The 23,184-nt window shown below is 46.7% G+C and overlaps 1 long non-coding RNA gene across 1 annotated transcript; it reads left to right on the plus strand.

Annotated features, from left to right (window-relative positions):
- Positions 1-268: 268 nt before the first annotated feature.
- Positions 269-22,031, plus strand: LOC128346506 (uncharacterized). The gene is made up of 2 exons (XR_008316996.1): positions 269-479; positions 21,775-22,031. It is a non-coding gene; the product is annotated as an uncharacterized LOC128346506 (long non-coding RNA).
- The last annotated feature ends 1,153 nt before the right edge of the window (positions 22,032-23,184 follow it).

Below are 23,184 nucleotides of genomic sequence, written 5' to 3' on the forward strand. Positions count from 1 at the left end.
CTTACTCGCTCTCCCTCTCAGTCTTAATGACTTCCACATGGGCCTCTGGCATTCTGAGCATTGTCTGAAATCTCCAAATTTAGAAGAAATATGAAAATTGTCAAGCACGCCTTCCTTAGGGGGTAAAACCAACATTCGCTTGAACTGTCGCAGGTCAAGGCAATCGGCCCATGTGACCAGGTCTCCGCCAATGGCCACCCTCAGAACTCCTGACAGATGTGGCCGTCAGCCACCCAGCATCGTCTTTCAGCTCATATAAGGTAAAAGTAAAAGGTTTTCCAGATTCTGAGCAGTGAGGGAAGAGTTTTCACCCAGGACCCCTTGTGCTGCCAGTGGCTTAAAAAAGGAGTGGCAACACTGGGCTTCCAGTGGCCCTCTTGACTGTGAAGAGAGGAGAAGATGCCCACCTTCTGTAGCCACACCTAGGGCCTAGTGCTTGACAGGTATGGGGAAAGACTTCTGGCCCCTGTTGAAAGCAGGTATGTTCCTGTCTGCTGTGTGCATGTGTGTGTGCATGTGCGTGTACGTGTGCACATGTTTGTTAACAATTAACATTTTGTTACAATTATATTTACATGTATCTGGGGAGTGTAATGTCTGTTTCATGTATCCACATAAAGCAGTGTGGGCAGATCATCTGCAGTCATAATGCACCTCCTATTCTCAGCTTATACGTTAATAGGAATTCTAGCCATAGCTGTCATTGCCTCTAGTTTTGCACTTCAGTGTAATTATTTGAATATCAGATTGATTCCTGTCTTGAAACAGAAAGAAAGGATGCTGGACAGAAATGAATGGGGGGCTGGAGGTGGGGAGGAAAACAGGAAAGGAAGAGAACAAACACACATGCAAACTGGTGGTGCTAGTAGGGAAGTGGAGGGTCTGTAAAAAACATTTGGATTAACTCCGGGAGTGTCTCCCCTTGTGTTACACTACTTAGCAGCTGGAAAACTAATGTGGTGCACAGTGGAGCTGGAAATGGGAAGCAGAGACTGCAGCAGGACAGCATCCAGGTTTTGTTTCAATAATCACTTTTCAGTGGGACTGCAACAGATCCCTTTGTCTTGCAGGGTCCCTTTATCTCCACAGCCTGGTGTCTTTTTCTAGCTCAGCAGTTGTTATTATCAGCACTGACTGCCGGGTGATGAATGTTGGTATATGTACAGGATGCTTTGCAGACCACAAGGGAAAGGAAGCAGCAGTCTTGGATAAAACAGCATTTAGCATACTGGGAGCCTATTTAGGAAAGCGAGCGAAGGCCATTGCCAACCTTGTTTCCCCTGAGGGTGGTTTCCTCCTCCTCCTCCTCTCCTCCTCCTCCTCCTCCATGGCACTAGGTGCCAAGCAAGATATACTGACAAATAAATGATGCTGCATTTTGCCCCGTGCTCTCCCTCGAGGAAGGTAAAGAGCGGTTTCCCTGAGGGCTGCCGCACTCTACAAAGGCTGGCTGGTTGGCTCTAAGACGCAGATGTCTCATAGAGCTTCTGGCATTTGTTTGTTCCACAGAGTATGTTCCAAGATGGAAAAATAAAAACCAGAAGATTTTCCAGCTGAGACTGCCCTCCCCACCTCCCACCCTGAGGTGGAAAATGGCCATCCATCATTCTGTCTTCCCAGGACTCCCCCTCACCAATAGGGAGTGAAGTGGGGTCAGATGTGCTGCTGAAGTTAGAACAGCAAAACACTTGGAGGGCATTAAGAAACTTGGAGAAGAGTCACCTGACGTTTTCAGATACGCTTGGTGCATATCTGGTAATATACTACAGCAGCAGGCTAGAACTGCAGGCAGAGGCGGTACAGTCAGTCCCCGAGAGAAACCTGACAGCCAGGTTTCCAGCAAAAGTTGTTAGGGAGAAAAGACACCACAGACATCCTAAATGTTGGAAGGGGCAAGGAATTATCTTTCTGCATATAGCACACCATCCATCTTTTGGCAGGGAGTGGTGGGGGGAATAATTTTCTTTCTTTCTTTCTTTCTTTCTTTCTTTCTTTCTTTCTTTCTTTCTTTCTTTCTTTCTTTCTTTCTTTCTTGTTAATGGACAAATCCAGTGCCTGCCCCAGAGAGTCTCCCAAATGCACAAGCCAACAGGCCAGCAGGTCAACAGGCCAGTTTGCTTGTCTCTTTGTGTTAGCAACATCCATACCCACAACTGCTGGGTATGGCAGTTCTGGTTATCCTGCCACTTAGAACATGTCGTTGTAGTAATGCTAGCATCTCCTCAGAATTCTGGAACACCTAGTCCTAAGTCACTGTAGGATGAAGAGAAAGCTCCAGTGCCTTTTGACTGATATGCAGAGATTTCTTTCAGAGAGGGAGAGGGAGAGGGAGAGGGAGTGGGGGAGAGATTTCCCAAAACAATTATCAGTAGGAAATGAGGGGAAGGTTGTGTCTAGACGGGCTGCATCACTGAATTGCTTCTGGACAGATTGGTGATTTCCTTCTCCACTTGTGAAAACGTTGCCTGGAAATGATTTTCTTTCTTTCTTTCTTTCTTTCTTTCTTTCTTTCTTTCTTTCTTTCTTTCTTTCTTTCTCTCTCTCTCTCTCTCCCTCTCTCTCCCTCTCTCTTTTCCAGACTGAAAAACTAGAAAACTGATTATGTCCCAGAAAAAAAAAAACATAGTAAAATGCCCTCTCCTCCTCTTGCTTTTCTTCAGCATTTCTACTGCTGGCACTCTCTTTTGTTCTGCTTCAGAAGAATTACATTTAAAACAGCTCATGAGTAGTGTGTATTACTGTGAATGACTATGAATGTGTGCTTGGTCCACTGTGGTGACTAGTTTTATGTAGTTTAAAAATTAGTTAAAACTAGTTCAAAAGTTAGTGTAGGAAAGCAAGCAGAGAATGTTGAAAATGTGTGTCTCTGGAAGGCTAGACGGGTCAAAGGTGAGTATAATAATACATGAACCCTGGTGAAGGGAGGTAGCAAAAGGACTGAGGGTGTTTTATCACAAGACACTTGAAATTACCTTTGAGCTTCTCTCTCACAATATTTGTACTATTTGTAATAGATGAGTCACAATTCTCCTGCACTGAGAATGCAAAAGACAGGTGTTACCATTACACTGCAAAAATCAGCAGCACTGATGCTTCTTGTGTGAAAATGCACTAAAATCCATCAATTTTTCTGGGCACTTTACCTACATATTTTAAAAATATGAGCAGAGAATCTTAGTCCTCCTCACACACTTTGGGCAGGTTCACACATAATGCAGAACCTGAGGTTCAATCTCAGCTGAGAACACATGTTCCACCCACCATCCCCATGTGCATGCCACATCACTTGTAGGTTAGCATATGCTGATTTGGGGTGGGACAGCTGAATCTACCAATTTCAGCATATACTAACCTGATGAGAGGAGAGCTGGTATGAGAGCAGAGCTGGGCTTGTGGTAGCAAGCATGACTTGTCCCCTTAGCTAAGTAGGGTCTGCCCTGGTTGCATATGAATGGGAGACTTGATGTGTGAACACTGTAAGATATTCCCCTCAGGGGATGGAGCTGCTCTGGGAAGAGCAGAAGGTTCCAAATTCCCTCCCTGGCATCTCCAAGATAGGGCTGAGAGAGATTCCTGCCTGCAACCTTGGAGAAGCTGCTGCCAGTCTGTGTAGACAATGCTGAGATAGATGGACTGATGGTCTGACTCAGTATATGGCAGCTTCCTATGTTCCTAACCTCAGTAGCAATCCATACAGGCAGGAAAGATGGGGACGATAAAGGAGCCAGAGGTGCAGCTCATTTCTGTCTCCTCTCCCCTGTTCTGGCTGCTTCACTCTGCCTTTTCTCTCCTGCCACGGCATTAACCCTTGGTGTGTGGGCTGGTTATTCACCCAGTTCCCAACCAGGTGGATAACCAGCCTGTACACTTAGGGTTAATACAACAGCAGGTGAACTGAGGCAGAGGGAGGCAGCCAGGGTGAGGAAGGGACAGTCGGAATGAGCCACACCTGTGGCTCATTTATCACCTCTCATCCCACCCATATGGGCTGCTACTGCCTAATCTATTTGCTCTAGGGGACCTGAGATCTGCAACTAACTTCAATCTGGGTTCAGATCTCAGGTTCCCGAGAGCCAGTAAGTTTGGATATTCTGAGATTTGTGGGTTTGAATGTCATGGTCAATCATGGCATATCCTAACCTACAAATGAAATAGGCATGCACACAGGGATGGGAGGGGGGAGCATGCTCTCCTGAGCTGGGAGGGGTTGCGTGAGCCTCAGGTTCTGTGTTAAGTGTGAACCCGCCTGATGAGTTACACATGTAGAGGCTGGAGCAGGCTTGTGCCCACCTTCTACATACATTCAGCATGACTTGTGGAAGAGCCGACGTGCCTAGGCTCTGCCTGTGCACCCTGAAAAGGGCAGGGTCCCTGACTGCGCAAACAAAGCCTATGTGTATGCGCCGCTTGTATGTGTCCATGCTGTTTCACAAATCAGGCTGAATGCATATAGGGGATGGGAGTGAGGACAGCAGGAGCGATCCTGCCCCTCCATAATAAGCCCTGTTAGTTCGTTGTTATCAAATTGCACGCTGTACTTTAGTTCATGGGAACCTCATGGCAAGCCCCACACTGACGCACTCTGTGGACTCCCCACCCCACCATGTGTACAGTGTTTGCCTGCAGAAACAAGCCCTGTACCCAGGGAGAGATGCTTTCCCCCACGACAGGGCGCTCTGGGACACCCAGCATTCTTAGCCACAGAGAAGATCTCTCCTCGGAGGCAGTCCTTCTGTCCCTGTAGACAACTGCTGTATTCGTGGGGAGCAAGAAGCAGGGCTATGGAGTGCATTGGTGGTGCATTGGCAAGTATGAAGTCCCCTCATACTCAGAAGTGACTCCCCATATGTCATACTGGGCTGCTGTTTAAGAAACACAAGGCCAAGCCCACCATAGCCATGTGGAACTATACAGTAGGTGTGGTCTTTTCGATCCTAGACAGTGGCATTACTCCGAAATATCAGAAATGTTGCATGGTCAAGACATTCTCCATGGCAGTACTCTTGCACAATTGCATAGACGTTTCATGGCAACACACACAGAACATTGCACAGACTGTCAGCCATTGTATGTTTGAATATATCTGTCAGTCTGTCTTTCTGTCATCTTTCACATGATGTTGGTGCTGTGACACAGACACATACAGACACAGCAGGGTGCTTCCCAATGACTACTCCCCACCATATGAAAAGGCAGGGCATTTTGTGGCAATGTCCGCCCCACGCACCTTGGGGAATTGTCACACACTAGGCTTAAAGTAGGTTTCTCCCCCTTTTCACCTCCTTTGTAATATGAATGGACAATGTATATTGACCAGAAGAATTTTTGTTCAGATGTCAAGTGTCCTACTTCTGCTTTCTCTTCTCACTCACAAGAGTTTTACTCACACACTGATATACATAGGACAGCCTAATGCTAATTTAAACCTTGTGTGTGAAAACACGGTTGAACAGATCCCAGGTCACAGGCATGCTACATTCCATGGAAGATCAGAACTTCCATTGTTTGGGGGATATGCCCTATTTGAAGGGGTGTCTTGGACACAGGGCTGTCCTTATAGAGCCCTGGCAGGGGGCAGGGCCTGGGGCAAATCAGCCAATTGGGGGGGGGGGGGCTTCCAGTTAATTTTCATGGGGGTTAAAACAGTGGTGCCTGGCGCAGTCAGCCTGCTTGCCCTGCCCTAAGGTCACCCCTGCCTGGATAGGTTCAGTTGGCAAGCCTGCCTCAGGGAAGCAATTGTTGCACCAGTACAGTTTTGCTGCTCCTCTCATAACCTAGTCAGAGAGGCACTGAATTCCATAACAGTGTGCCTGCAAAAACTGATCAGCACCCAGGAACTACAACGGGGGTGGCGACTTTTATTTCCAGAGATACAAGTTCGCTGTATAACACTTTCCTACCATCCTAACCTCTATGGCTTTCTCCGAAGAATCCTGGGAACTTTAGTTTGGTGAGAATGCTAAGAATTCAGTTAGTAATCCCTAGGCTCCGCCAAAGACGACAGTTCCCAGGATTCCCTGGGGAAAGGAAATGATTGTTAAACCAGTCTAACCCAAGTGTAGTTAGATATGCTCTTAGTCTTTATATAGCACATTTCCCAAGTGTTCAAAGCCCTGAGAAGCACTTACCTGACTAGCAGTCATTGCAATAACAATGGAGTGTAGGCCCATCTTATTAGCCCTGTATTGCTGATGTGATACTGAGGCTGAGAAATTATGTCCGGCTGAGGTGCAATGGGGAAATGACTTGACTAGCAAGCCAGAGGTTGCCAGTTTGAATCCCCACTGGTATGTTTCCCAGACAATGGGAAACACCTATATTGGGCAGCAGCGATATAGGAAGGTGCTGAAAAGGCATCATCTCATACTGCGCAGGAGAAGGCAATGGTAAACCCCTCCTGTATTCTACCAAAGACAACCACAGGGCTCTGTGGTCACCAGGAGTCGACACCGACTTGACAGCACAACTTTTCTTTATTTTAAGCCCATTAAGTTCAATGCCTAACACTGCCTATGATGAGGCTGTCAATTGCTATTTAAATATGTAGCATGTTGGCCATTAATTATATGTCTTTCCCCCTGTCCTTATGGAAAAGAAGGAACACAAGCCCTTCAGGACCCGCAGTCAAAGAGCCTAGAGTGTGCTGTCGAGTTGGTGTCGACTCCTGGTGTCCACAGAGCCCTGTGGTTGTCTTTGGTAGAATACAGGAGGGGTTTACCATTGCCTCCTCCCATGCAGTATGAGATGATGCCTTTCAGCATCTTTCCTATATCACTTCTGCCCAATATAGGTATTTCCAGCGGGGATTCCAACTGGCAATCTCTGGCTTGCTAGTCAAGTCATTTCCCCACTGTGCCATTAGGTGACTATACCTAGGCAAGTAGGCTACTATAAAAAAGGAAAGATTGTGTCATTGAGTCAGTGTCGACTCCTAGCACCCACAGAGCCCTGTGGTTTTCTTGGTAGAATACAGGAAGGGTTTACCATTGCCTCCTCCCTCACAGTATGAAATGATGCCTTTCAGCACCTTCCTATATCACAGCTGCCCGATATAGGTGTTTCCCATAGGTGTTTCTCATCATCTGGGAAACATACTAGAGGGAATTCAAACTGACAGCCTCTTGCTCCCTAGGCAAGTTGCTTCCCTGCTGTGAAACCATTTCAGTTTTGTAAAACGGCTGTGAAAATGGAGAAGTGTATCTTTCTCAGTGAGACTGGGACATACTTATATATGTACACATACACAAGCATGTGTACTGGGGGGGTGGGGTGGAAATTAGCATGTTATTTCAGATCATGACCAGCATAATTTGCTTAGGGCCACTGCTATATAACATTGGGTAGCTTTTGTTAATGAGCTGATAAGGGCAGTAACTTAGCAGCTACTCTGTGAGGAAACGCAGGCGGTTTCCTTGGCTGAAATGAGATTGCCAAATAAACTTGAGAGGCCCTACAGTTCACAAGTTAAATACACAAACCCAGATTTTAGTGTGCAGGTGGTGGCAGGAAGGAAAGTGACACGAGAGCGAAACAAGGGAAGAGGCGGAGGCAAAGGGAGAATCTTAGGGGGATACAGGGAGCAATGGGCTTGCTAAATGAGCCTGCTAAATGTCCAGTGTCACACTGGGAGGTTTAATTTTTTAAATGGCCTTGAAGGAAAGCTAGAGGAAGGGTGTGTCCTAAGGAAAACCCTCAAGACATCATAAGTCTTTCATACTTGGGTAGAGGATAAGAGAGGACCTTCATACGGTTCTTTTTGTGGCATGCAAGTGGATTACGAGCCTACCAGAGGAAGGTAGTTAGAGAGAAAAGGCAATGGTTATAACACTTTGTGGTAGCAAACAGAACGTTGACACTGAAAAGTAGAAAATGGGATGAAAGTGCAGCAAACAACACAATTTCCCAGGTTGGTTTGCTAACTTCACCCCCACGAAATCTTGCCATGGATGTTGCCTCAAATCTTTTAGGGTTTTGGTCAGATAAATTACTAAATGCTCAAGTGGCCCCGACAACCAGTCATTTCCGACACCCCTAGCACAAGTTACTGTTGGGAGAGAGGTAAGAGACCTCACCAGGAGAACTTGTGGTGCTTTCTCATCTGTTCTGCAGTCCAGGAATATTAGGGCAGTAAAGCCGCACACATGCATTGGGAAATAGACTTTATCCTTAGACGTTATTCACCTGTGGAGCTCCTGTAAAAATACAAGGAGCACCCAGCGTCCCTTCTAGAAGGCCTCCATCCCCATCGAACTGTCTGTGCAGAATAGACACCATGGCCCAACAATATGAGACTGGAAATTTGCTCCAGCAACCCCACTCCGAGATGTCTGCTTCCATTCCATCTTCTATTTATGGTCATTCTGGGGCACCATTGCCTGGTGGCTCTTCCCATATTTAACAATGTAACCAGAGTCAAGCGGCAGTAGTGGGAAAGCCTGCAAACTGCAGAGCCTCAGCCTTGGTTTGCCTACTGCCCATTAAAGGAAGTGTTTTGCTAGTATGAAATATACATATCCTCCCTCTCCTCCTCCTCCTCCCCCTTCTCCTCTTCTTCTGAGCACAAAAAGATCGGTTGACGGAAGGAAACAGTATTCAGGGGGTGGGGGGCACGGCACCATTATAGCAGTGGTTCTTTTCCCATTCACAATGGAATATATTTCATTTTAAAACCCCAACTCATTAGTATCTGTACCTAAAGATTTTGTAGCACTCCAGTCCAAATCTACAGGCTTTCCTTGAATAAAGCTTCTATTGAAGAGCTCAAACCAAGAAGAGATGTAAATGCTACAGTAATCACAAACTCCTTATTCTCCAACTGAAGAATAGGTGCCTATTTTCTGGTACCTGTCCCTGGTAAAACATTGTCCCTCTTTTTGTCTTTTGGGGAGATGTTGGAGGAAGCCTTTTGAAAAGTTTGTTAGTAGGCACACGTGTGCACATTTTTTCCAGGTTTCTGCCCCCTCTAGATGTTAAATCACTGAAAGGGGGGAAGCTGCATCTTAGCACGCATATGGACACTGCATGGACCCTTCAGTCCCCTTGCCTGAACTGCCTGTCCGGTAGCCCACACTGCTGGTGTGTTCGAGTTGCAGCTTTTTATCATATATACAACCAGACCCATTCTGAGGTTAAACAGGGCATCCAATTTTTTAAAAGATGGCTAGAGTCCGTTTATTTAGCATATAGCACGAGGAGAGCCATGTGTGATTAAAGCAGGAGGGGGAGATTGTCGGGCAGTGATCCTTGGCATGAGAAGAGGAGCATAATAAGCACACAAGAGTGTCCCTGTTTTCATCTGTGAAATGATGGGGAATATAAGACTCTATGTTAGGCATCAGTGTCTGACAGCCATACTAAACTACTCTTGAATAAAGATTTTGACTCCTGGCGGCCACAGAGGCCTGTGGTTGTCTTTGGTAGAATACAGGAGGGGTTTACCATTGCCTCCTCCCGCACAGTATGAGATGATGCCTTTCAGCATCTTCCTATATTACTGCTGCCCCAGATAGTACCTGCTGAAATTAAGTAGTGCTTAGAGTACCTGCTAGTATTGAGTAGATTAGTCTGGATATCAGCTAGATTTGTTTGTTTGGGGGTTAGTTTGTTTTTTGGGTATTAAGCCACTTCAGTCAGTTAAATGAAGTGATAAACTAGCAATTTCAATTGATGAGTTATGATTGGTCATAGATTAACCTTGCTGATATCATATTCTCAGCTTGATCAGTTATGTCTGTTCCTGTACTGTATATAGTTGTGTGTACTAGCCATCTGCATCCAACGAGCAGACAACTATGATATCAAGGAAATTATCCTCTCATATCGTGTGTGTGTGTGTGAGTGCGCATGCATATACAAATATTTCAGATGGGCTTGCCAGCTGAAATGTTCCAAAGAAGAAATTCTCTAAATAACTCATCCATTCTTAATTAAAAGATTCCCTTTTCTGTCAGACTCTGGTCAAACATAAGGAAAATTCTAAAAGAATGTTCTAAAAGAATGTTGTTGTTTTTTAAATTTAGAACATTCTAAAAGAACGTTCCTTATTTTTGACCAGAGTTTGACAGAAAAAGTAATGGTAGCGCTTCGATTTTTTTTTTTAAGTAAGAAAAAAAGCTGAGAGCAGAACAGCAAAGTGGAATCCTAGATAAATAATTACAATTCGCAGTTTCTACCTTCTTTGCGTGTTCAGAAACCATGTAGGCTGAATGCATGGAGGGGCTGCTATGCCTGCTCCCAAACACCACATATCCATAGGGTCTGCATACAGAGTCTGGGCATGTACAGGTGATATGGGCATAGTTCCTGGCAGAGTCCCTACCTACTTGGGAAGAGGTGTATACAAGGTTTTATGTGCAAAGGGTCTCTGCACAGAGCATACAAACATGTAGAGGTTTGTAGCAGGACCAGTGGGCACAATCCTGCTCCCTTCCCATGTATTCCGCCTCCAGCTTCATGTGGAAAGGAGCCAAACTATTTAAAGAGGAGCTGTCCCACTCAGTGTGGGAATTGCTGGTGGTCTCGTTTTAAATCCAGCCTTGGCAGCCATAATCTGTACATATGCAGGAAACGAAGAAGTCATGGATTTTATCAGGGTTGCTCTGACCTTTCAAATGTCACTTCAGGGACTTCCCTCATGCATTCCCTTCCCTTTCCCTCGGCCCTTTGAAACAGTTGGATGTTGCCAGTAAAGAAAGAACAGTCTCTGATGGAGCTGCTGACGTGACTGTGACTCCCTTAGGAATGGACCCTGCAAACCATTTCCTCTTTTGCAAGAATGTGATGTGTAAACAGACCAAGAGGTGTCACTCCCAGGCCTATCAGTTCACATGCCCCAGAAACCCTTTTGGAGATGTATTTGTACACAGTTGCACAGAACTGATCTCTCTCAGCAAAGACTGGGCGTGATGTAAAGAAGCCTTAAAAGCACTCGCCTGAGTAGACCATGTATCACCCCCACCATCCTTCATCAATGTGGCAATATAGGGAAATGATCCTTCCAAGATGTGTCTGTACAGATATGTAGATTGTGTGTGTGTGTGGTCACATACTTGCACAGGCTCTCACACCATCATGGTGGACTCTTTATCAATGGCTACTAGTTATGACAGTCATATGCTACCTCCAGGTTCAGAGGAAGGATGCTGAATACAGGTGCAGGGGAGTAACAGAGGCAAATGGCTATGGCAAGCAAGACCCTTCTGATGTGCTTGAGTTCAACTTGGCTGTATCATTGTTTTGTTGTAGTTGCTGCCCCTGACAAGCTGCTTGCGGCCTTTGAAATGTTGCTGTACATCCATACCACCATTTGAAGATGCATTGCACAGTATGGATGTGCATGTAGCATCCTTAGCCCCCTAGCTTGACCGTAGAGGAGCAGATTGGTGCATGGACAGTTGCTGCAGGCAAGAAATTCTGTGAGGCTGTTAACACGAACAGCCCTACCCAGGCTTGGGGGCATCCCTACCTGGGCAGGGCTACTCATGTGAAATGCCAGTATCAAGGCCGATCCTGGTGCTGCCCTCCTGGGTAATCCGGGAATTGTACCCAATTGTTTTTCTGGGTAGAAGGGTGTAAGCATGCCCTATTACCCAGGTACAGGGTTATGTGGATGCTTGGGCTGTACACACAGCCAGGTGCCTAGAGCACTCAACTCACATTGGGATTCCTCAATGCACTGCACTCATTGTGCAGTGTATCGTGGGATATCTGGAGGCCAGTAGGCATTTTTCTGGCCTCCAGAATGCGGCACAGCTTGCAAAAGTCCTGGTTGTGTGAGTCCACGAGCCCCATGGCCCTGGACCATGCCAGATCATCCAGGGGGGAGGTGGGTGCTCTCCTACCCTCCTCCCGCCCTCCCTGGCACTCTCAAAGGTTATGTGAACAAACTCTGTGATGTATTTATTTATTAAATTTCAAAGCAGTCTATTGTCCCCCTTGGTGGGCTTTCTGTGGGGAATCTACTTTGCTCTCTTAGCAACAAATCTTCATTGCATATGCTACCATCCTTGCTCTTGGATAGGAGGCCCTAGACCAGGGGTGGGGAACCTTGGCCCTCCAGCTGTTTTTGAACTACAACTCCCAATGTGGCTGGGGATGATGGGAGTTGTAGTTCAAAAACAGCTGGAGGGCCAAGGTTCCCCACCCCTGCCCTAGACAGACAAACAGAGAAGAGAAGAGAAATTCATTCCAGTGAGAATGGCATTTAGTCACCGGTTAAATAAAAGGGCAGTTTCAGAACATCACAGAAAGCTCTTTACCTGTTCCATGCAATCACATGAATTTAAACCCAACAGCTGCTTCATGTCAGGAATTCAGCTTCAGGTGGGAGTTATTTTCAGCATAGAAACAGCAAGAGGGAGAAGTACTTAACCCTTCCTCATGCATTATTGTTCCCATTGCAGCCCCCCTCAAGACACTTCCGTCCCCCTCAGGGTTCCAGGTGACGTGTGCTTACTCTCACCAGCATGCCTCTAGAACTCTAGCGGGAGAATAGCAATAACTGCAACTCCTGCAACAGAAGACAGGTTGGTAGGGGAAAGCATCTCCTCTCCCTCCCACCCCCCTCCCACTTTTCTACTCCAAAATGCCCCCTCCCAACTTCCTTAACGAAAATGGCCACCAGGGTTTTGTTACGTGCATTTGCGTGTAACATCTGAGAATGTGTTGCCATCTCACATCCATGATCCAGAGGTATAGTTAGGGACAGGGGGCCTGTGTTCACCCCTTTCCCCAGCGGCCCCTCAGAGTGAGGGAGATAATGAAGAAGATAGGGAGGGGTGGAGCTGGGGGGGCCCTCAGGAGCTGGGGCGGGGCGGGTTCTTTGAACCCATTTGCTCAATTATAGCTACAACCCTGTTCTTGGCTGTCTAATGCCATGCAGAGTCCTTTTAAAATCAAGAGTTCTTTGCTGTCTTCTTAAGTCACTCTGTTGTCTAGACACACCTCAGCTGCACTACCTTGAACAGACCCTTTGAGCTTAATCTAAACCAGTGAAGGTGACACGTCTGTGGAGAATGAATCCATGGAGGAAGGAACAAATCCCCCATACAAAGCCTGTGGATGCACAGCTTGTACACATACAAGCTCTGTGTAGAAGGTCAAATCAATGCACAGAGGCTCGGGAAGGGCCAGTGGATGCAATCTTGACATACACATCCCATTCATTGTCCACAGATATGTTGTCTCCACGGGGCTTCTGAAAGCAAAGGGTTCAGGAGCATCTTTGACTCGGCACTGGGCAGTGTTTTGATTCTAACTACAGCCACTAATAAGGCTTGTGCAACCTTGTTCTGGAGTGAAAATTCTTGCTGTCTGGGCCTGAAGACCAAAGTACGCGTGAGATGAAACACACCATCCGCCATGACATGCTTAACTTTTGTTTACTATATAGCAGCCATGTCATATAGCAGCCATCATGACCAAGACCAAGGTGTGGGAAGAGAGGATCTGAACCCTTTGCCCCATCACGGTCCCAATCTGGATCATTCCTCTGCCCTGCAGCTGCTATTTGCCCTAGAAGGGAAGCTTTCATTGGTGCCAATAGGAATGTCCCTCCTGGGGCAAGCAGCAGCAGCAAGGTAGCCTCATCCAGAACTGTGCTGGGCAAAGGGCTAAAGCTCCTCTCCTCTCTTCCTGCATGCCACAGTCCTAATCTGGATCAGGTCTCCCCATGGCTGCTATTTCTTAAGCCAAAGTTCAAGGATGTCACAACCAGTGATACATTTAACACTTTGTGTAGCTTGGCCCTAAGGTTCCTGGCAGCTGAGGATCCCTTCAGACTCAACTCTCAAAGAGCTAGATGTGCTTTAGTGCATCCATGGTCCATCACACAGTGAATGTCAAAAGTCTGAAGGGGAGATGTGTACCTGTAAGCAGGTGTGCTAGACCATGCACGAGACAGCTGGAAGTAGAGTTCCCAGGCACATCTGTCTACTTCATTTTTGGACATGCAACTCCCCTTGATACAGTGCAGTGATGGCCATGAGAAAAACACATCCAACGCGGCCTTTTCAACTGGGAGATAACAGAAAGGGGCAGAGGAAACAGCACTCAGACAACCCCATTTGGAATGTATCCAACCAAGATAGCAGCATGTGCCTAATTAGGCCACCCCAATCTACTCTGCAGCTACCTTTGGCATGGTGCACCTTATTCATTCCTGCTCACTGCCTAGGATGTTCTGGAAGAAAGCTTTGAAAGCAGGATTCTAGGGAAAGGGTTGGATTAAATCACATTCAGGTTTTTGCAGACCTATGATTCCATCATTTTGACAGATTCATGGGCAGGGTAAGAAAACTGAGTTGTCTTTCTAAAGCTACTCTAATGTCAGTTTCAGTTTTTCTGGGTGGCACCAGGTCTTCTTTGTACTCTGTACAGGGCCTTGCCAACTGTTATTACATAGTAATCCTGACAGGTGCTGTTTCCTTTCTACTCACACAGTAGGAGCATCTTAAGCATGTGTATAAATGTGTACAGCCAAAAGAAGCCCCACATATACTTTCTGTGGCTGACATAATGCACAGTATTACAGAGCCGTAACACTGCACCATGGGACTGCTGCAAACTCCTAAAGGAGCCCCGATGCTGTTAAGAACAGCCGGTTGCCCAAGCAGCACTTTTGCTGTTTCCCCCATTCGTGACAATGGGAGAAATTGCCTATTCCTATCAGCATAAGAAGAGCTGACTTAGGAGTCTGCAGTGGTCCCAAGATAACATTACAGCTCTGTAATGCTGAGCATCATGTCAGCCATTCTGTTTATGACACATTTGCATACGTAAACATTTGCATACTGTTTATGCCACATTTGCATGCTGTTTGCAATTCCTGTTATGCAGCCATACTGGAGATATAAGGCCACCACAGTGCCAGAATTTTGCTTACTTTCAAAATAATTCAGATTTTAAAGTTTAAAATTCAGATTTAAAAATTAGTAAATTGTTTTCTGAGTATATATATCTCCCTCTCCCTTCATCACACCCAGAAACATGCACTAAATACAGGAGTTCACTCCCAGACTGGAAATAGAAAATAGAAACAAATAAAATTTTAACGATGAAAATTCACATGTTATATTTTAGATGTATGCAGGCAAATTAAACATCTGCCAGTTTGCATATGGACTTCCCTGAAGTCTGGTTGGAGTTTTAAAGCATCTTGGTATACACATCTGAACTATATGCAGTGCATTGCACTGCAAATTTATTGATAGATATATAAACATATACATGTGCTTGAATATCACATGCAAGTGCTACATGCCATCTGCATACCAAGTCTAGTGTGCAAATATTCATCATGCATCGTACTGCATTCGTCATTTGTTTCCACATAGCCCACCAACATCATGTGCACAGGCACATCGTTAGCATTGATGTAGCCATATATTTAAAAAACTGCAGAGGACGGGTGCCTTTGATCCGGAGACAGAGAGTACAGTTTTCAGCCATGGAGCCAGAACAGAATGTCCAGTCCCTACAGTCATGCACAAGCCGGCAGGGGTGGTGGGAACATGACGAGAGAGAGCAAGGAGCAGAGCAGTTTCCCAGCCACTGCTTCCAAAATGCTCTCACTGCATCGTCCGCTCCGGTAAGGCCTGAAAACCTGTGCTTTGTTCTTGGCGTTATGATTTATCCCAGCCAACCCCACTGAGGAGGAGAAGCAGCATCCTCTTGAAAGGCTCAGCGCTGCATCCCCCTGGGCCCCTTGGCTGAGCCCCAACATGGGAGATCGGGACTGCTCAGCTCTAGGAATCTGCCATTTTGACCATAAAAGGGCAGGCATTTCTCCGCTCCTGCCGGGAGGATGGGAAAGGAAAAGGCAGAGCTATTTATAGTCACTGTGAGGGTCTGGGCTTGAACTCAGGGTTAATCAGCCTGTGACTGTGGGACCAGATTGGGATCTCACTTTGTTTTCTCATAAGCAATTGATTTTAAAAGCAAACCCTTGGAATCAGGGACGAGACCAATAAACAGGGCTCTCTGACCCTCAGCTTCCCTCGGCTCCCACATCCCCTCTTTTCCAGGGTGGCTTCACATGGTATATTTCTGGAATGGGCTGGGCATGAGAGTGCAAAACGCATGCGGACACTGACCATTGTGATGGGCCCATGTGTATAACACAGAGCGCATGACCCTTTAACATATTTCTAAGTAAAGAGCCTGATCCTTTCCTCTTTGTTGCTTCTGAGTATTTTAAACAAGTGACATTTTACACATGTGCCCTTTGCCTGGGCCCATCTTATTTTGCATTCGTGTGTCTGTGTCTAAGTGCGTGTTAAGCTCCCCTCAGTGCCTCAGCTTCTGGCAATCAGCAGGAAATGTTAAGTTCTTTTTAGGCCTACAGAACAGGATCTGTAATATGATTAGATTATACTAGCTGGGCCGGGCGCAGAGCATCTGTGCCTCTAGTTCTCCCCACCCGGCCTCCTGCCCTTGCCGCCATTTCCTTCCTCCCCCCTTCACCGCCATTGCCATTTTTGCCTGCCTGCCCCACCTTCTCCCCCCTCTAGTCCCACTTGCCCCCGCCTTCTCCCCCCACCTGCCAGCACCCACCAGCACCGTCATTTTCCTGCCTGCCTGCCTACCTCCGCTGTCATTTCCTTCCTTCCTCCCCCCACCGCCTGCCCGCCTCTGAAACTGTTGCCTTCCTTCCCCGCCGCCCGCCCGCCTCCACCGCTGTTTCATTCCTTCCTCCGCTCGCCACTGCTTCCTCCCCACTCGCCACCCCGCCTTCTCCTCCCGGCTGCAGCTAGCCAGCCATTGGCCAGCTGCTACTAACTCCCAGGCCTGCTAGCCAGCTGGCCAGCTGGCTGCCACTGCCATTTCCCCCCCACCTCCACTTCCCTGTCACTATCCTATCCGGTAGCTCTCTGAACTCTCGCAAGAGCTGCCTCACATGGGATTAGCCACAGGCATGTTTTTGCATATTATATTATATTATATTATATTATATTATATTATATTATATTATATTATATTATATTTATTAATATTACTTATTTATCAAATTTGTACACTACCCCAAACTTTCATCTCTGGGCAGTTAACAGTAACATAAAATAAGTTAAAAACATACACAAAACTGAAAACAATTTAAACAATTTAAAAGTCAAAAACAGATTAAATCCTAAAAATTTAAAAAGCTGAAAAAACTTGGGTGAAGAGGTAGGTTTTCAAATGCTTTTAAAACATTGGCAGAGATAGGGAGGATCATATTATATTATTATTATATATTATTATATATTAGATAGGATAGGATAGGATAGGATAGGATAGGATAGGATAGGATAGGATAGGATAGGATAGGATAGGATAGGAAAATTGTAAATCTACTGGGAGTGTATCACCTGCAATTCAGCAAATGCCTAGCAGTACCTAGCTGGATATGAGATCAGCAGCATCCATAATAAAAGATGACCCTGCCGTGAAACAGCTGCTGGGTGTTCCCTGTTGAAGTTTGAATCCACACAAGACTATGAGAAGTGGATAAATGGAAAGCACTAGCCACTGCCTCCTCTAGTGCCTCATAATGTATTTATTGGGAATTTGCCTGGAATTGGTCTAACAGTGGATACAGTCCTTGTTGCTACATTCCCAGAACCTCAATGCTCCTTGTTGGAAGTGCTCCTCAATGCTCCTAGCTTCTCAGTGCTCCTTTTTGGAAGGTTTTTCTTCATGGTCTCTGCACAGTCACACTTTTGGAATGTGTGTCTGTGCAGGGCTAGTGTTGGCACATCTGCAGCTTGAGCCAGGGAGCTGTTGCTCACCCCTCCTGATTAGCAGAATGTTAGGCCCCCCAAAGGCAGCGCCCACTCACCACCACACTAACAGCAGCTTCATCCCTTTGTATGTTTACTTTGGAATAGCATCTCTTGGTTTTGCACTCCTTGGCACTCCCTGAAACCTAGACAGTATCTGTTCCCTCTCCAGGGCCGACGTCCACAACCCCCCTCGCCACTGGCACCAGATCTTTCTCCCAACCTGTGGGACTTGCTCGTGGCAAACAGGTCGCTGAATCATTCATTTGCCAGAACAGAAAGAGGCACTTTAGCAGTCACCAGACCAGGTGACCCATTTGCCATGAGCAGGGAACAGCCAAGGAGATGCTGTGAGTAGGGCAGGTCATGTCTATCCACTCCCAGAATTGGGTCTGTTTGTTCAAATTAGTGCATTTGACCAACTCCTGTTGGTTCAACAGGTGTGGACACATAGTTGAGGTTGTTAGCAGGCAGGGCTTTATACAAACAGGCAAGGTGGGTGACTTTTTTTTTAAAAGGGGCAAGGGTATTATGCCTCATGACAAACAACCCACGAGAGGTGTGGCAGACATGTACCACTGCTGCCTTAGAGAGCCCCAGTTCTTCTTTCATACCCTTTGCAGGGAGCATTGCGTTCTGAGCAGTGTGCTTTCTCTTCACTTGGCAGATGTGCTGCTGCAGCAGCTCCGCATGTTCATGATTAGGAAAAGGGGAAGATCAAAATCTTCTTGTCCAGACTCCAGAGAGAAGTCTGCTTTGTTCAGACTTCACTGGGGGGTGAGGGGGAGTTAGGTTGAGTCAGTTCTACTCTGTGCAGCCCCTTCGTTCTTCCCACAGCATCCTTGCAAGGTTATGCACACTGGCTGTCTAGAGGGTTCTCTACTACTTTTCCCATCGAGCACCAGGGCCTGAGATGATTTCCCAGAAGATGTTTCCCTTCCAAGCACTGTAGGATGCTCAACTGTGGTTCATTCCAAGAGAGGTTCAGGGCAACCCATCCACAGCTTCAGCCTCCCAAGGGGCAGCAGCTGAGGACTCGACTTCAGCCTGTGGGATGGATTAAGAGAACTTTGGGCTTTTGTGGTTTTTTCATAGCGGCTTCTGGGACATATTAATGGTTGAGTTTAAAAATAAGATAGATGCAGGTTGCACTCCAGTTGTGGGAAACTTTGATTGCTGTCTCAGGGTAGCAAACCTAGCCAGCAGAGCCTGCTTTATCCTCTGATCAGGGGAAGAAGAAGAGACCCCCGGCTTCTTGGTTTCAAAGCAAGAGCAGATGTTGCTTGCTTCCAAAAGCCTGACCCATTTCACTCATGGTAGCCTTCAAAGCCCTGGCAGGCTCCTTTCTAAATGCTTCCTTTCCCGTTCCCTCTGGGCAGTGTTTAGTGGCTCACTCTTCTTCTCAGAGAGCATATCTACTTCAGATGGAATCTGAGTGAGGAGTAATTTCCCCTCCCCAAGGAGCCCCAGGGGCTAGATTCCTTCAGCGGATTCACAGCACCCCCATCAAATGACAGTTCCTTCCTACCATTATTTGGGAGAAGCAATGGCATTTAAATGGGTATAAAATCAATGTAAATGTGCAGTGTAGGTATGCCTTGGATTCTGAGGGTTTCCTCCTGCGCTAGGGCTCATCTAGAAAGCTCTAATATGGGCAGTTGAGAGCAATGTGTTATGTTTGGAATCCCAGATGTGTAGGATGCTTAACTGCCAGGGATCAGCAAGACCTGTGGAGTCCACATCACTGGCTTGCTGTGTTGACCACAGAGGGGCTGCTATGGTGGCCAGCACATGCTCCCCCTTGTGTATGGAGAAGCGGAACCAAGACTCTTGTGTGAAGGTGCCACCTGGGCGAATTCTTACATCCCAGGCCAGTTAATATGGACTCAGAAAGAAACTCATTCTGTTTCCATAGAGTCCAACAAAGCTGGAGTACAAAGAAAGCCACCTAAAAGGTAGAGGTATGCTCATGTGGGATGGTTAAAACTTGCAATGGGGCTGTGCCTGGCTAGAATGTTATTGTAGTGCAGACATCATTTAGTGAGAACATCAAAGGAGTATCACTCCACAGATCAATTCCTCTTTGCTATTAAAGCATTTTATTTGAAAGGCAGTTCCTTCTGGAAGGGCCCCTGTGCATTAGGAGAAGCCATTCTGGTAAAACAGCCATCATTGCCAGGAGGCATTATATGACTCACAATGCCCTTGAGCCCACCTGATCGACAAGTCTTGCAGTTCTGTGTGGGAACTGTTATATCTCCTAGTGCAGCCCAATGCTGATGTTATTGTTGTTTCCCTTCAGCAGTTTTCTCTGGCCTTGGATCACCCTAGGTCTGTGCAGCATGGTGAAATTGTCTCAGTCAGGTGCTCACAGGATGTCTTTGGGCAGAACTACTCTATACAGAACCGACTGATTGGCTGCATGCAGCAAAAGAACCAGCAATAGGGGGTTGGGGAGGAAGTGCAGGACAGGATTAAGTGCTTGTCCAAATGTGTGATTCAGATACATGGAAGATTGGCATGCACAGTAGCTGCACCGGGTCGCTGAAGAGCAATCTACAGACCTGACTTTATGTGGGCAGAAGTTGTCTGTGAACAGTTATGCATGAACAGAGGCGTAACTATAGGGGGGGCAGGAGGGGCACGTGCCCCAGGCGCCATCTTTTTTGGTCACATGGGGGGCGCCGCCATGACAAAAATATTTTATTTTATTTTTTTAAATTTTTTGTTAATACAAATGTTTCCTGCTCAGTGCAGCAGCGCTGCAGCAGTCAAGGGAGTGTGTCGGCGCCCCCTCCCCCACGAGCAGTCCCTTCCGCGCCGCCGCGCGCGCCCCCCCCCATTGCTTTGCTGGCACCTGGCGGCCAGTCAGTGGCCTGGCTTGGCGGCGGCGGCGGGCGCTTGTGAGGAAAAACCTAAGTATAATGTAGTATGTTGGGGGCGCGGGGGGCGCCATTTCAATGCTTGCCCCGGGCGCCGTTTTCCCTAGTTATGCCTCTGTGCATGAAGTATGCTAAACCACTCTGAGAACGTTTTGTCCATGTTGAAAAGCAGTGTGGTGGCAGTGGTTGGGGGGGGGGAGAGGAGGAGGAGGAAGATGACCTCTGTCTTCTTTTTATCACAATATAGTAGAGATTATCATGATTGCACCACAGTGGAAGGGCAAGCTGGGGCACCTGTAACTCTACATACTAGATGCTGGGGCATGCAACAGGAAATGCCTCCATCTTGCTCTCCTTAGGAGCTTCCCAGAGGCATCTGGCTCATTTCTGTGAGAGAGACAGATGCACCTTTGGCTTGAGCTTGCATAGTGTTCTGGAGAGGTTGTTGGGCCCAGAGCTAGTTCAGAATATTACAGCCCACAACAGTCAATGAACAATGGACAGTGCCTTGCCCTGCTTTGATTGTGATAACCTGGGACCAAATCAGGGTCCTGTGCAAGCATATGTTGCTGTGGGAGGTTTATTTTATTTTATTTTATTTTATTGGTCACCACACATGGGTCCTTCAAAGACACATGGCTGACTTTATTTATGTAGTACATTTATCTCTCCTGGTGGGAATCAAAGAAGCGTACAGAGGATCTCCAGGCAATCTCCCATCCAGGCACTGATCAGACTTAGACCAGCTTGGCTTTTGCCAGGTTGCTGTATCATGAGCCTTCAACCCATGATTTGGGATCTTCGTTCATGTTCAGCTCCTTTAGAAGGCGGTTTTATGACCGATTTCACAGCCTTACAACAAGGGAGTTGATAAAGGTGTAACAAATGGCAGGTGATAGCTGTCATTTAGCGTGGACATGAGACGATACTTGTTCAGGCTTTCCTGCTCATACCTGAAAAAGCACTTTTTCCTCCCATGGCTTTATAGGGGGAAATTACTCATAAGAATGACTGGTTGGCAATGTATATCAAGAAAACAGAATTATATATGCTTTTGAGCCATATGGCCCTGTCCCTGGGTAGAAAGCTCTTTTCTGCTCACCTGCTGATACAAGTAATGTCTTTGTTTATTACAGGCTTGACTCCTGGGGGAAGCAGTCACATGGATGAAAACCAGAAGCCTTCCGAAGGGGCAGTGGACAGTCTGCTCTGAGTGGAACAAGACCAGAGCATCAGACAACAGGCTAGATGTTTGCTGGCCCATAGCGGGAGAGTGGCTGGTGCCCATCAGAGTCTACTGTCAGTGCTTTTATTTAACACCTTGGATATGAGTGAAAGATCAGGGTATTGTTGCAAATGATATTGATCCAAAATATTATCTTTACCTATGCTATGTCTTTTGATATGTGTGTACTGAGCCATGCACATATATGGACATGATACATGCATGCACAGGAACATAAAATTAAGCAGTTTCTTAATTGATTTTCTCCCTCTCCCTCTCTCCCCCCCCCTCATTCAAACCAAACATTATTTATTATCAGTATATGAATGCCATTGGACATCCTGCTCACCTAAAGGAGAGCTGGTCTTGGGGTAGCAAGCATGACCTGTCCCCTTAGCTAAGCAAGGTCCACCCTGGTTGCATTTGAATGGGAGACTATATGTGTGAGCATGGTAAGATATTCCCCTTAGGGTATGGAGCTGCTCTGGGAAGAGCAGGAGGTTTCAAGTTCCCTCCCTGGCTTCTCCAAGATAGGGCTGAGAGAGATTCCTGCCTGCAACCTTGGAGAAGCTGCTGCTAGTCTGTGTAGACAATACTGAGCTAGATGGACCAATGGTCTGACTCATGCAGCTTCCAATGTTCCTAACCATCTTTTTTAAAAATGGGATGATTTTATGGAAGGGTCAAACAAGCCTGAGCTGGGTCTGAAGTAAGAAGTGTATTATTGGTGATGTTTCCCATGGATATCTCCTGGCTTACAAGCTTCTCCTCCTTCCTAGGCAGCTGTGAGGCTTCAGAACGAGAGGCTCCGTTACTGCATGAGCATCTCCGTCTCAGTCTGACAGCAGTAGGAGTTGGAACTCTTCGCTGGCCCAAGATCTTTGTCATATCGAATTTCCCCCTTTTTATATATCTCATCCAGCCCTGCCCCCTGACCACACTCAAACTCTACTCACATGATCCTTCTTTAGGTCAACAGACTCCGTCACATGAAGACACCTATAGGCTGACCACTTAATTAAGTGAAATATCTAGAAAGCTGCTTGTCTCCTCGCAACTAGGGTCACCTGCGAGGTCTGACTCCCACAATGACGTTATTTACGTGTGGCTGAAATTGAAGACAAGAGTAAAGAATAGAGGTGTGTGTGTGTGTGTCTGTGTGTGTGTGTGTGTGTGCGTGTGTGTGTGCGTGCGCGCACGCGAGCAATTTGTTCTCCAGTAGGACATGGTGGCTGACATGATGCACCAGGGTAACAGAGCTGGCACCGCTGTGTATACAGAAGCAGCAACGCCATTGTCCTGACTGACGGTTACACAAGCT

This window comes from Hemicordylus capensis, chromosome 2 (assembly GCF_027244095.1).
Source record: "Hemicordylus capensis ecotype Gifberg chromosome 2, rHemCap1.1.pri, whole genome shotgun sequence".
Taxonomy (NCBI): Eukaryota; Metazoa; Chordata; class Lepidosauria; order Squamata; family Cordylidae; genus Hemicordylus; species Hemicordylus capensis.